The following is a 13,113-nucleotide window of genomic DNA, read 5'->3' as shown; positions in this document are numbered from 1 at the left end:
GCGATGTCGGGCATCCACACAGTAGTACTTGACGTACGGGCTGAGAGTCAGACCTGGGAAGATTTTGAAGGTCGGATCCTTGAAAAATACGGGCTTGATGACGCGCTTTGGCTATCGAAGCGGGACTTCATGGAATGGGTGAGGACCCCCGAAAAGGGGAGAAACGCGTCGGTGCTCCTTCGGGAGTTTGAAGAACGCTTCACACGTCTTTCGGCGCCAGACCGGACCGTACTGGACACAAGTCGTGTCCTATTGTTCCTTAGATTGGTGGACGTAAGGGACCGGGAGCAAGTGGGCTTCCTATTGGAGACCGATGACGGCCTAACAACCGACTAGACCGTGGTAAAGAGATTCTGCGGCCGTTTCGACAAACGGTGTGAGTGGGTCAATAAAGGCTTGACGGGGGCAGGTTCTGTTGCAACAAGGAAGGTCGAGGTACCCCCATCGGCGCGAAGGGAAGAGACCTGAGACTGGCTCGAGACCGGCTCGACTTCGACCAGCATGGTCAAAGGCTCGTCCAGAGGAGTGGCTTTGGAGGAGCTGACTCAGATGGTGAGGGACCTCCAGATTGCACAAGCACGGAGGGATGGCGGTGAACAAGTTCGTGACCGAAGGCCTCCGACTGGGAACCGGTGCTTGTGGTGCGACACGGTCGGCCACGCCCGAGAGGACTGCGGGGACTTCGCCGAAGCGATAAGAGCTAACGTGGTGTACCTATGGAACGGTCGGGTGCACGCTAGCAAAACCCAAAGGGCCCTGGATCTGAATGTCGGACGAGGGGGTATGAAACGGCTGATGGAAGAAGCGGCGGCTCGTCACGCGGAGACCGTCCACTACTCGGCATCGGCTGGAATCCAGGTCGGAAGTGATGAAGTTCGGAAGACGAAGGAAGCCTGATTCTGGTCGTTGATACTAGAAGGCCTCGCCGGCGTACGACTGAGGAAAGAGGAAGCAGACCACGCAGAAAGACGAGTCCGGGAGGCAACTAGGTGGAGTGACCCGGTCGAGGAGAACACAGGCTTCGTTGAAGCCGCTTGCCAAAACTACGAGATTCTAGTGGAGGACAAGCGTGCGGGTAAGATCGGAGGGGGCGGACCCTCATAACGGTATGAGACCCGGTTCGGGCAAAAGCAGAATGATGCAGGTGCGACCGGCGCACCGGATAAAACCAAGAGGGCCGAGTACCGATTGAGCACGAAGATCGAGAGGACCACGGACTTGCGAAAGGTCCTCGAGGAACGTATCCTCGACAGCAAACTGGAGCTACCACTGAGGGAAGTGCTCGGAATTGCCAAGAAGGAGTTCCACGACTCCATAGTGGACTTGGTGAAGCGGAAAAGGCTTTCGACAGAGCCGGAACCAGAGAAGCCGGTGGAGGTGTGAAAGACGCACCTAGAAGACATGGCTCTAGAAGACGAGTTGGCGGAGAGCCACTATTCAAGGCCACATTGGGCCAGAGCAACCACGGAGACCCCCGTTAAGATCGGAGATGTTCAGGAGTCGGTGGTGGCGTTGGTGGACCACGGTTCAGAAATCAACTTGATGTCCACGGACTTCTACAAGAAGGGGAAGTGGCCGATCAACACCAAGCATGGGTGGAAAATACGGGCAACAACGCGTGCCACGGAAGAACTGCATGGAGCCTGCCCAAATGTACGAGTGAAAATTGGCGATGTCGAGATCAATCAGCACTTCTTCATGCAGGAGACGTCCTCGCATCTGGTTATACTCGGGGAACCGTACATCACGGCGGCACAGATGGAGACAAAGATGTTGGACAACGGTTCGGCATATGCACGAGTCAAGAGCCAGGAAGGGCGTCACTCGGTCCAGTTCCTGACGGTGCGACCGAACCATGAGCATAACCACGAGACCCTCGGTGGCGAAAAACCCCTCGGATTTTTAGAGAGGGCTATCAAGGCGTGGGGTTGCGATAGTCCGGACACCCCGGAAAAACCCCACCGATGTACTATAGGCAAAAAGACATGTACCATAGGTAGGAAATTTTGGTTCTCTGATAGCGGAGGTTGCATAATAGTTGACGTAGTTGGCCGGGAAAAGAAGTGGGCAGAGGAGCGACTTCGGGCATGTGGAGTCCTCGGCCCTGAAGAGGAAATCAACGGAGCCGTGGAGGTGGTCTCTTTTGACGACACCTTAGGGAAGTTACGGGAGGTGTTCAGAGAAGGCCTTAATGAGGACCGGACGATTCCGGTAAGTTCGGAAAACATGTACGAAGTCATCGCCGACTTCGGTAATGGACTCGAGTCGAATCGGACGGCCTGAGTGGATACGAAGTACAAGACAGTGGGCCAAAAGGTGAGGCCAGTCGCGGCACCGTTGCCGGAGGGCAGCGAGTTACGGATAAAGGGGGTCGCATCGGACCCAAGTTTACGAGATTCGGCCAGTATAGGACACACATTCACCGACATAACGCTACGAAAGCTCAAGATCGGTGGGGGTGGCTTTCTACTGCCGGTGGAAGAGGACCGGTTTCGGAGAATGCTCGGGAGGCACGGGAAGGCTTTCACATTCTCACCGGAGGAGATCGGGTGCGTAGACCCGACAGTTGTGGAACCAATGGTGATCTTCATAGTACCGCATGTACCCAGAGCTCACATCCCAAAGTTGATGGAGCTGCTGAAACAGAAGGTGGAGATGGGCATCCTCGAACCGTCTAGTACCCCATACTCGAATCGGTGGTTTACCGTGCCAAAGAAGAACGGCACGTTGCGCTTTATTCAAGACCTGCAGCCGGTCAACAAGGTGACCATTCGGAACGCAAGAATCGGACCGACCATAGACGAGTTCGCGGAGGCCTTCGCCGGTCAAAGGTTGTCGGAGGTTCATGACGGATCACATCCACGACTGCGAGAAGGTGCTACATAGACTTGAGAGCACGCGGCTCACCTTCTCCAGAGAAAAATCAGCCTTTGGACAGCCGGAGATCCTGGTAGTCAGACACCTATGCAGGCCATACGGTCGAAAACCGTCTCCGGCCAAGGTGGAGGCCATCTCCACGATGAAGCAAGACTGCAATTCGGTTACAGAGGTTCGGAGATTCCTGGGAGCATGTGCATTCTACCATATCTGGATCCCGCATTACGCCCACGTCGCGGAGCCGCTCTATGGGTTGCTGAAGAAAGGGCGTAAATTCGAGTGGAGAGACGAGCATACGGAGTCGGTTCGGAAGATGAAAGGAGCACTTGCCGCAGCACCGGCACACCGAAAGGCTGTCTACGGCAAAGCCACTCTGATTTACGTGACCGTAGACACGATTTCGACTGGGATCGGATGGGTGATCAACCAAGAGCATGACGATAGCGCGAGGTTCCCCATCCAGTTCGGATACGCCCAGGTTAAACGAGAACTCTGGGGTATCATTTCGGCGGTCAAGGCCAATAAAGACTACCTGATCGGGACAGAGGTGATAATCGAGACGGACTGCCTACCAATTCTCGGCATGGTTTCCGGATGCGTGACGTCGGACATGGCAATGCTCAGGTGGATAGCGTACATCAAGTCCCTGAATCCGGAAATACGACACATTTCCGGGAAGGACAATGCCATGGCCGATATGCTTTCGAGAGCGAGGTTCGATGATGAGGACGGCATGGTTTCGGAGGACGAGGAAGTCGGCGTGGACTTCTTCGAGGCGGCTTACGTAACAACAAGAAAGGGGAGCACTCCGGCGCTTAACGAATTCGATGAGAGCAAGTACGACGGGGAGTGGCTCCACATCGGCAGGTTCCTAAAAACAATGACACCGGACGCGGCGTGGACAAAGGAAGAGACCAACCGGATTCGGAAGAAAGTGTACCAATTCTTCCTACAGGACGAGAGCATATGGAAGCACCCGAAGAAGAGAAACGGCATCCCGCTCCGAGTGGTGGCGAAGAAAGAGGAACAGGAAGAATTGCTGACGGCATACCACGAGAATCCTTGGGCCAGACACCGTGGGACGCGCGCCACATTCGAGAAGCTAAAGGGGAAGTACCGGTGGCCGGGACTATACCGGGACGTGCAACAGTTCGTGACGACTTGCGAAAGCTGTCAGGTGCACTCCATAGTCCGACCTCGGGACGAGCTGCACCCGACCTACCCTCCGACCGTCCACTTTAAGTGGATGGTGGATCTGGTGACGATGTCGATTGGGGTAGGGCAGATACGGTATCTTGTGCTGGTTCGAGAGAACCTGATGAACCAGGTGGAAGACCGAGCATTGCAGAACAAAACGACTGCGGCCGTGTGCCGATTTCTGATTGAAGAAGTGGTATGCCGATACGGGTGCATAAGTAAGATCGTGGCCGACTACGGAGAATTGGACGCGCAAGAGGCGGTAGAGCTGTTTGACTGGCTAGGGATTAAACTCTTGCTCACCACAGCGTACAATCCGGAGGCTAACTATGACAGTGGGATTTCAACCCACGTCCTTTCTTACTAGAACCTTAATCTAGCGCCTAGTACCCCAATCACAAAAACAAAGCATGTTCATTTTACATCGATGATGAGAGTGGGATTTGAACCCACGCCCTTTCGGACTAGAACCTTAATCTAGCGCATTAGACCAACTCGGCCACCTCATCCACTTATCGTGTTTCCTAATCAACCGTCCCCAGAACGACGGTTGTTCATTTTAAATGAATTATGCCAGTGGGATTTCAACCCACATCCTTTCTGACTAGAACCTTAATCTAGCGCCTAATACCCCCATCACAAAAAACAAAGCATGTTCATTTTACATCGATGATGAGAGTGGGATTTGAACCCACGCCCTTTCGGACTAGAACCTTAATCTAGCGCCTTAGACCAACTCGGCCACCTCATCCACTTATCGTGTTTCCTAATCAACCGTCCCCAGAACGACGGTTGTTCATTTTACATGAATTATGCCAGTGGGATTTCAACCCACATCCTTTCTGACTAGAACCTTAATCTAGCGCCTAATACCCCCATCACAAAAAACAAAGCATGTTCATTTTACATCGATGATGAGAGTGGGATTTGAACCCACGCCCTTTCGGACTAGAACCTTAATCTAGCGCCTTAGACCAACTCGACCACCTCATCCACTTATCGTGTTGCCTAATCAATCATTACCAAAACGACGCTTGCTCATTTTACATCAATGATGAGAGTGCGATTTGGACCCACGCCCTTTCGGAGTAGGACCTTAATCTAGTGGCTTAGAACAACTTGGCCACCTCATCCACTTATCGTGTTGGCTAATCAACCCGTCGCCAAATCGAAGAATGTTCATTTTACACCGATGATGAGAGTGGGATTTGAACCCACGCATTTTCGGACTAGAACCTTAATCTAGGTTTTAACCTTAAACCAAGTAGGCCACCTCATCCACTTATCGTATTGCCTAATCAACTCGTTGCCAAAACGAAGCATGTTCACTTTACATATATGATGAGAGTGGCATTTCAACCCTAAACTAACGTCTTAGACCAACTCGGCCTCCTCATCCACTTATCGTGTTCCCAAATGAACCCGTCGCAAAAACAAAGCATGATCATTTTACATCGCTGATGAGAGTGGGATTTGAACCCACGCCCTTTCGGACTAGAACCTTAATCTAGCGTCTTAGACCAACTCGGCCACCTCATCCACTTATTGTGTTGCCTAATCAACCATTACCAAAACGATGCTTGCTCATTTTACATCAATGATGAGAGTGCGATTTAGACCCACACCCTTTCGGAGTAGGACCTTAATCTAGTGGCTTAGAACAACTTGGCCACCTCATCCACTTATCGTGTTGGCTAATCAACCCGTCGCCAAATCGAAGAATGTTCATTTTACACCGATGATGAGAGTGGGATTTGAACCCACGCATTTTCGGACTAGAACCTTAATCTAGGTTTTAACCTTAAACCAAGTAGGCCACCTCATCCACTTATCGTGTTGCCTAATCAACTCGTTGCCAAAACGAAGCATGTTCACTTTACATCTATGATGAGAGTGGCATTTCAACCCTAAACTAACGGCTTAGACCAACTCGGCCTCCTCATCCACTTATCGTGTTCCCAAATGAACCCGTCGCAAAAACAAAGCATGATCATTTTACATCGCTGATGAGAGTGGGATTTGAACCCACGCCCTTTCAGACTAGAACCTTAATCTAGCGCCTTAGACCAACTCGGCCACCTCATCCACTTATTGTGTTGCCTACTCAACTGTTACCAAAACAACGCTTGTTCATTTTATATCGATGATGAGAGTGCGATTTGGACCCACGCCCTTTCGGAGTAGAACCTTAATCTAGCGGCTTAGAACAACTCGACCGCCTCATCCACTGGTCGTGTTGGCTAATCAACCCATCGCCAAATCGAATCATGTTTATTTTACACCGATGATGAGAGTGGGATTTGAACCCATGCGTTTTCGGACTAGAACCTTAATCTAGGTTCTAACCTTAGACCAACTCGGCCACCTCGTCCACTTATCGTGTTCCCTAAGCAACTCGTCTCCAAAACAAAGCATGTTAATTTTACATCGATGATGAGAGTTGGATTTGACCACATGCCCTTTCAGACTAAAAGCTTAATCTAGATCCTTAGACCAACTCGGCCACCTCATGCATATAGTGTATTGCCTAATAACTCGTCTCCAAAACGATGCATGCTTATTATCATCGATGATGAGAGTGGGATTTGAACCCACGCCCTTTCGGACTAGAACCTTAATCTAGCGCCTTAGACCAACTCGGCCACCTCATCCACTTATTGTGTTGCCTACTCAACTGTTACCAAAACAACGCTTGTTCATTTTATATCGATGATGAGAGTGCGATTTGGACCCACGCCCTTTTGGAGTAGAACCTTAATCTAGCGGCTTAGAACAACTCGACCGCCTCATCCACTTGTCGTGTTGGCTAATCAACCCATCGCCAAATCGAATCATGTTTATTTTACACCGATGATGAGAGTGGGATTTGAACCCACGCGTTTTCGGACTAGAACCTTAATCTAGGTTCTAACCTTAGACCAACTCGGCCACCTCGTCCACTTATCGTGTTCCCTAAGCAACTCGTCGCCAAAACAAAGCATGTTAACTTTACATCGATGATGAGAGTTGGATTTGACCACATGCCCTTTCGGACTAAAAGCTTAATCTAGATCCTTAGACCAACTCGGCCACCTCATGCATATAGTGTATTGCCTAATAACTCGTCTCTAAAACGATTCATGCTTATTATCATCGATGATGAGAGTGGGATTTAAACCCATGCTCTTTCGGACTAGAACCTTAATCTAGCGCCTTAGACCAACTCGGCCACCTCATCCACTTATCGTGTTGCCTAATCAACCGTCCCCAGAACGACAATTGTTCATTTTACATCAATTATGAGAGTGGGATTTCAACCCATGCCCTTTCAGACTAGAAGCTTAATGTAAAAAGTAGCGTGCGGAAGCAAGTATGAAGACCGAATAGAAGGAAGAAAACTCAGGTTTAATGGAGAGCTTGAGCTTACGCAGTATACGCGGGAGAGAGAGAGAGAGAGAGAGAGAGAGAGAGAGAGAGAACACGAGAACTATATTCAACAAAAACAAACTCAATCTCTATTCACCACTCTATACATATGTGTGTTCAATGAACACTTTTATACAAGTCCTAGAAGGACTGACAGAAGTACTGACAGTACTTCAATGCTCATTAAGAGCTTCTACACTAACTCCCAAATATATTCCTCACGGAATATCTTTCCTAACGGCCTCCCGGTTTACGCATTGATCCGACCCTACCTACGCACTGGTTTGCGTGCCGGTTTACGCATTCGGCCTAACCGATCGGTCCCAACCGATCCGGTCCTCGGCTTCTTCAGCCGATCCGGCCGATGTTGAGCTTGTCTCTCAACACTCCCCCTCAAGCTCAACTTGAGGCTCTTCGGGATCTTCGGGCTCACAGCTCTGGTTCCTCTTGGCTTCACGCCTCGCTCGCGCTCCTCGACCTGTTCGACTCCGCGCGCTTCGACCCTTTCAGTCGGCTTGTCTGCTCATGTGGCCCTTATCAACTCTTCTGTTGTTGCGGTGTTGACGCTTCTCCTGCTGCCTTTTCTTCCGATTGGGCCTTGGTTGATTCAGCGTATCTGAATCAAACATCTGAACCGACTCGGCTACCTCCGATTGGTTTTCGCCCTCGTCCGAGTTGGCTGTCTCCAACTTGTCTTCGGTCTTCTCGCCCTCGATGGCGTCATCTTCCCCATGCGTGGTTGGCTTTGGCTCTCTCCTTCGGCTGTTTCCCTTCTGTCCGCTTCCGGACTTTTCCACGGGTCCGCCCTCGGCTTCTTCAGCCGATCCGAAGTCAAACTTGACAACCGAGTCAACCAACTCGGTGTCGCGGTCTCCACTCCTTTCTTGCTGCCTTGCTTGGTCGTTCGGGACTGTTCTCCCCCTCAAGTTTGGCACGTCTAGGTGACGCAATCCAAGCGCACCTGAGAATTGCCACAACTTGTCCAGACCAAGAGGCTTGGTGAAGATGTCGGCAGTCTGCCAATCTATCGAAACGTACTGAAGTTCGACTTCACCGGAAAGGAGACGCTCACGGACGAAATGGTAGTGCACCTCAATGTGCTTGGTCCGTGCGTGAAAAATGAGGTTTTTTGCGAGCTGGATGCTGCTGAGGTTGTCGCAGTAGATCGTCGTCGGATCTGACACCTCCCCTTGCAGGTCCTTAAGTAGCCGCTTCAACCATATGGCTTCACATGTCGTGACAGCCGCTCCTCGGTACTCAGCTTTGATGCTCGACAGTGTAACTATCGGCTGCTTCTTACTGCTCCACGCAATCGCGGCACTCACGAGGGAGAAGGCGTATCCGGACGTGGATCGGCAATCAGTGGCGTTCCCAGCCCAATCAGCATCGGTGTAGCCGACTAACTGCATGGCTGCACCAGTCCGATATAGCAGTCCCCGGTCCTTAGTGTCGTTGACATACCAAAGTATGCATTGCGCACACTGAAGGTGCTCGTCGGAAGGTCGTGCCATGAACTGACTGATCACTCCAACCGGATAACTGAGGTCGGGTCAGGTGATGGTCAAGTATATGAGGCTTCCGACAATTTGTCGGAACCTCGTCGGGTCGCATACCTTTCACGTATCAGGACGAAGCTTGACGGTTCTGTCTAGAGGAGTCGAGACGGACTTACAGTCGGCCATCCCGAATTTGAAGAGCATACTCAGCACGTAATGACGTTGGCTGATCAATATGCCTTCAGGGGTACGGATCACTTCGATCCCGAGGAAGTAATGAAGGTTCCCCAGATCCTTCATGTCGAACGATGCCGCAAGTTGGAGCTTCACGCGATCGATTTCACCTAGGTCGGCGCCGGTGATGACCAAGTCATCAACATATAGTAAAATACTAACCGGTCCGAGTCCACCTTTCCAGATGAACAGGGAAGAGTCTGATTTTGACGTGACGAAGCCCATCTGACGCAGTTGTTGCGTGATCTTCGCGTTCCAGGCACGCGGGGCTTGCTTCAGTCCGTAAAGGGACTTCTTCAGTCGGCATACTGCCGAGGAGTTCGTTCCAGAGTGAAATCCGGGGGAGTTCGTTCCAGAGTGAAATCCGGGGGGCTGTACCATGTACACCTGTTCCTCAAGGTCACCTTGTAGGAACGCATTCTTTACATCCATCTGATGTAAGTGCCACCCCTTCACCGCAGCTACTGTGAGCAAAACACGGACGGTCGTCATTTTCGCGACCGGCGCAAACATCTCATCGTAGTCGATGCCGTGTTTCTACGCGTAGCCCTTTGCCACTAGCCGAGCCTTGTACCGGTTGACCGAGCCATTGATGTTGTACTTGACCTTGTACACCCACCTACACCTGATCGGATTTACCCCTGTTGGTGCGTCAACCAGGTCCCAGGTCTCGTTCTCCGCCAATGCGTGCATCTCTTCCTCCATCGCGGCACGCCAATTCGCGTCTTTAGCCGCTTCTGCGTAGCTCTCCGGCTCACGCACTTCCTCTACACGAGTCATGTACGCATAATGATGCGCCATGTACTCGTTGTATCCGAACCGTAAAACAGGATTCTTCTGGCGGGTAGATCGGCGTAATCTCACATCAGCCGATGTCGAGGCCTTCTCGGTCAACGCGGACTTCACCTTTAAAGACTCGTCACCGGTTCCCTCGGAGTCGGACTCGCGTCGGTCTGACTCGTTCCTATCCGTGCCGGGAACCGACACCTTCTTCTTCCCTTTCTCTTTGCGCGTAAGCCGTCTCCTCGGCTTATTGCGCGGGGAATGCACGGCCGAGTCTCCACTACTCCCTAGCTCTTCCTCGGACTGGTCGTACCAACTCAGTCGTCCAATCGATCCACTTAAACGGAGTGAAATCGGACTCTCTTCACGGGTCACGATTTCGGACTCATCCAGAGGTATCTCGGCCTCGCTGACCTCATCGTCAGAGCTCGGATTGGAGTCGGGGTTCGGAGTTGGGGGCTGGTACCAGTACGCGGACTCGTCAAACACAACGTCGCGGCTAACACGCGCTTGTTTGGTGCGAGGGTTATAGCACTTATAACCCTTCTGCTCGTCCGAGTAGCCGACCAAAATGCATTTCTCGGCCTTTGCGTCCAGCTTCCTCCTCTTCTCCTTCAGTACATGCACATATGCAATGCTACCGAACACCCTCAAGTGTCGCAAGTTCGGTTTTGTTCCGAAATATAGCTCGTGCGCCGACACTTTGTCTCCGATCCGGTTCTGGATGTATACCGCAGTCCTTACCGCCTCGACCCAGTAGAACTTGGGCAAGCTCTTCTCCTCCAGCATTGCCCGTGCCGCTTCCACAACTGACCGATTCTTCCTCTCGGCCACGCCGTTCTGCTCCGGCGTGTATCTACAATTGAATTCGCGCCGAATTCCCATTTGTTGTAGATAACTGTTGAATTGACCGGAAAAGTACTCTTTCCCGCCATCCGACCGCAGGCACTTGATCTTTCGTCCCGTTTCCGTTTCCACGAACCCTTTGAGGTCCCGGAAACAGTCGAAGACTTCGCTCTTCCTCTCAATGAGGTAGATCCACGTGTGCCGCGTGTGGTCATCGATGAAGGAGACGAAATATCGGCTCCCGCCAAGACTAACGTTTTGTGTCGGCCCCCATACATCGGAGTGTATAAGGTCGAGCTTGTTCCGGCTCTGGTTTCACTCGTTTGGGAAAGGAAGTCGGTGTTGCTTCCCGCACTGGCATGCTTCACAAATTTGTGCCTTTCGACCACTAAATTTGGGCAATCCGAAAACTACATGTTTCGATTGCGGATCTTGAAGCCGCTGGTAGTTGACGTGGCCTATCCGCTTGTGCCACAAGTCGATGTCCGACTCAGATTTTTGTCCCTTCGCGAACATTGCGGTGCCGCCGTCAGTGGAGTCAAGGATGAACATCCTCCCGTCTCTGCGCCCTTGCGCAATCACACGGCCTTCTTCCTCAATGAAGCACCCGAGGTGTGTAAACCGAACCTCCATCCCTTGGTCGACGATTTGTCCGACCGAGACCAAGTTCTTCGTGATTGTCGGAACGTGCAGCACGTTCATGAGTTTCCCTTTCTGCCCAACATGGCTAAGGGGAACTTCTCCGACATTCGCGATCGGATGCGGAGTGTCGTCTCCAGTTGCGACTACTCCAGGTTGTATCGGTTTTTCAAGGTACGAGAACTACTCCTTATGGCTCGTCATGTGGTTTGACGCTCCGGAGTCTACGTACTACACCTCGTCCGATCTCGGGGTGGTCTGTTTCATTGAGTTTGCTTCGTGTCTCTTCATGAAGGCAGACCCTTCTCTGGCTCTCCCGGAGTCTTCGGCGTAGTGTGATCGCTGCCGATTTCCCTTGTCGGTATGTCCGGAGCCGTTTCCGGAACCAGTTCTCTCCAAATCGGCGCGCTTCTTCGAGCACTCACTTACCCTGTGGCCTTTCTTGCCACAGTACCAGCACTCCGCGATGACCTTCCCTTGCCGGTTCTCATCGCTTCGACTCCCCCTGTTTCCGAAGGGTCCGGAGTTGCTATCGGCATCACTTCGGTGCCTTCTTCCTTAATCTCGTCGGCCGCCTCCATTGCGCGCCGACTCGCCTCGTCCTCCACGTCCACGGGGCCTATCTCCCTCCATGTAAAACATTCTGTTGTCGGTGTGTGGGCTTGTAGACGCACCCGTGTGGTTCTCCTCTACCAGGAGCATTGACTGTAAGTCGAAAAAGGACGGCGTATTCTCCCGGGTACACACAGCCATTCGGAACGCTCCGAACTTTGACGCCAAACCTCCGAGACAGATCTGGACCATCTCGCCCTCCTCGATGTTCACCTCTATGGAGGCGAGGGAGTCGCAGATATCCTTGATCTTCGAGGTATAGTCTGCCACCGACAAGTCGCGTTGTCGTAGGTTTCTCAACTCTGTCGGAGCTGAAGCTTCCTGGTTGTGGTGCTCGCGGCGAAAATCTTCTTCAGATTTTCCCACGCACCCTTCGGCGTCTTTGCATCCCGAACATAGCTCAATAGTTGTTCGCCCACACACGACACGAAGCAGTATAATACCCTGCTCGCCGATTGCTCCCACGATGGAAAGTCTCTGTGTGTCGATTCGGGTGCCACGTCATTAGCTCCTTCGACATAACTCCAGTAGCCGTGCCCGAGCAGGTACTGGTGCATCTTGTAGGACCAAGACGCGTAGTTGGTTCTGTCGAGCTTCTCTGTTGGAAGCGAGCTCGCCATGCCTCTATCCATCGTTCTTCTTGTTCTTCTTCGTCAAGCTGTGTCGGTTGCAGAGAGGTTCTCAACCCTCGCGCTCTGATACCATGTAAAAAGTAGCGTGCGGAAGCAAGTATGAAGACCGAACAGAAGGAAGAAAACTCAAGTTTAATGGAGAGCTTGAGCTTACGCAGTATACGCGGGAGAGACAGAGAGAGTGAGAGAGAGAGAGAGAAAACACACGAACTATATTCAAGAAAAACAAACTCAATCTCTATTCACCACTCTATACATATGTGTGTTCAATGAACACTTTTATACAAGTTCTAGAAGGACTGACAGAAGTACTGACAGTACTTCAATGCTCATTAAGAGCTTCTACACTAACTCCCAAATATATTCCTCATGGAATATCTTTCCTAACGGCC

General features: G+C 51.6%; 7 non-coding genes across 7 annotated transcripts; all 7 read right to left on the bottom strand.

The window, feature by feature from the left end:
• Positions 1-4,502: 4,502 nt before the first annotated feature.
• Positions 4,503-4,583, bottom strand: TRNAL-AAG (transfer RNA leucine (anticodon AAG)). The gene has a single exon. It is a non-coding gene; the product is annotated as a tRNA-Leu (tRNA).
• A 161-nt stretch (positions 4,584-4,744) lies between these two features.
• Positions 4,745-4,825, bottom strand: TRNAL-AAG (transfer RNA leucine (anticodon AAG)). The gene has a single exon. It is a non-coding gene; the product is annotated as a tRNA-Leu (tRNA).
• Positions 4,826-4,986: 161 nt separating this feature from the next.
• On the bottom strand, positions 4,987-5,067 carry TRNAL-AAG (transfer RNA leucine (anticodon AAG)). Its single transcript has one exon. It is a non-coding gene; the product is annotated as a tRNA-Leu (tRNA).
• Positions 5,068-5,532: 465 nt separating this feature from the next.
• On the bottom strand, positions 5,533-5,613 carry TRNAL-AAG (transfer RNA leucine (anticodon AAG)). Its single transcript has one exon. It is a non-coding gene; the product is annotated as a tRNA-Leu (tRNA).
• A 465-nt stretch (positions 5,614-6,078) lies between these two features.
• Positions 6,079-6,159, bottom strand: TRNAL-AAG (transfer RNA leucine (anticodon AAG)). Its single transcript has one exon. It is a non-coding gene; the product is annotated as a tRNA-Leu (tRNA).
• A 485-nt stretch (positions 6,160-6,644) lies between these two features.
• Positions 6,645-6,725, bottom strand: TRNAL-AAG (transfer RNA leucine (anticodon AAG)). Its single transcript has one exon. It is a non-coding gene; the product is annotated as a tRNA-Leu (tRNA).
• A 485-nt stretch (positions 6,726-7,210) lies between these two features.
• TRNAL-AAG (transfer RNA leucine (anticodon AAG)) lies at positions 7,211-7,291 on the bottom strand. Its single transcript has one exon. It is a non-coding gene; the product is annotated as a tRNA-Leu (tRNA).
• Between the last annotated feature and the right edge of the window lie 5,822 nt (positions 7,292-13,113).

The sequence above is a fragment of the Azolla caroliniana genome, unplaced genomic scaffold (genome assembly GCF_043228905.1).
Source record: "Azolla caroliniana isolate FFs.n. ecotype wild unplaced genomic scaffold, voAzoCaro1.0.p SCAF_22, whole genome shotgun sequence".
Classification (NCBI taxonomy): domain Eukaryota; kingdom Viridiplantae; phylum Streptophyta; class Polypodiopsida; order Salviniales; family Salviniaceae; genus Azolla; species Azolla caroliniana.
Note: the sequence above shows the minus strand (reverse complement) of the source record. Positions and strands in the feature narration are given on the sequence as shown.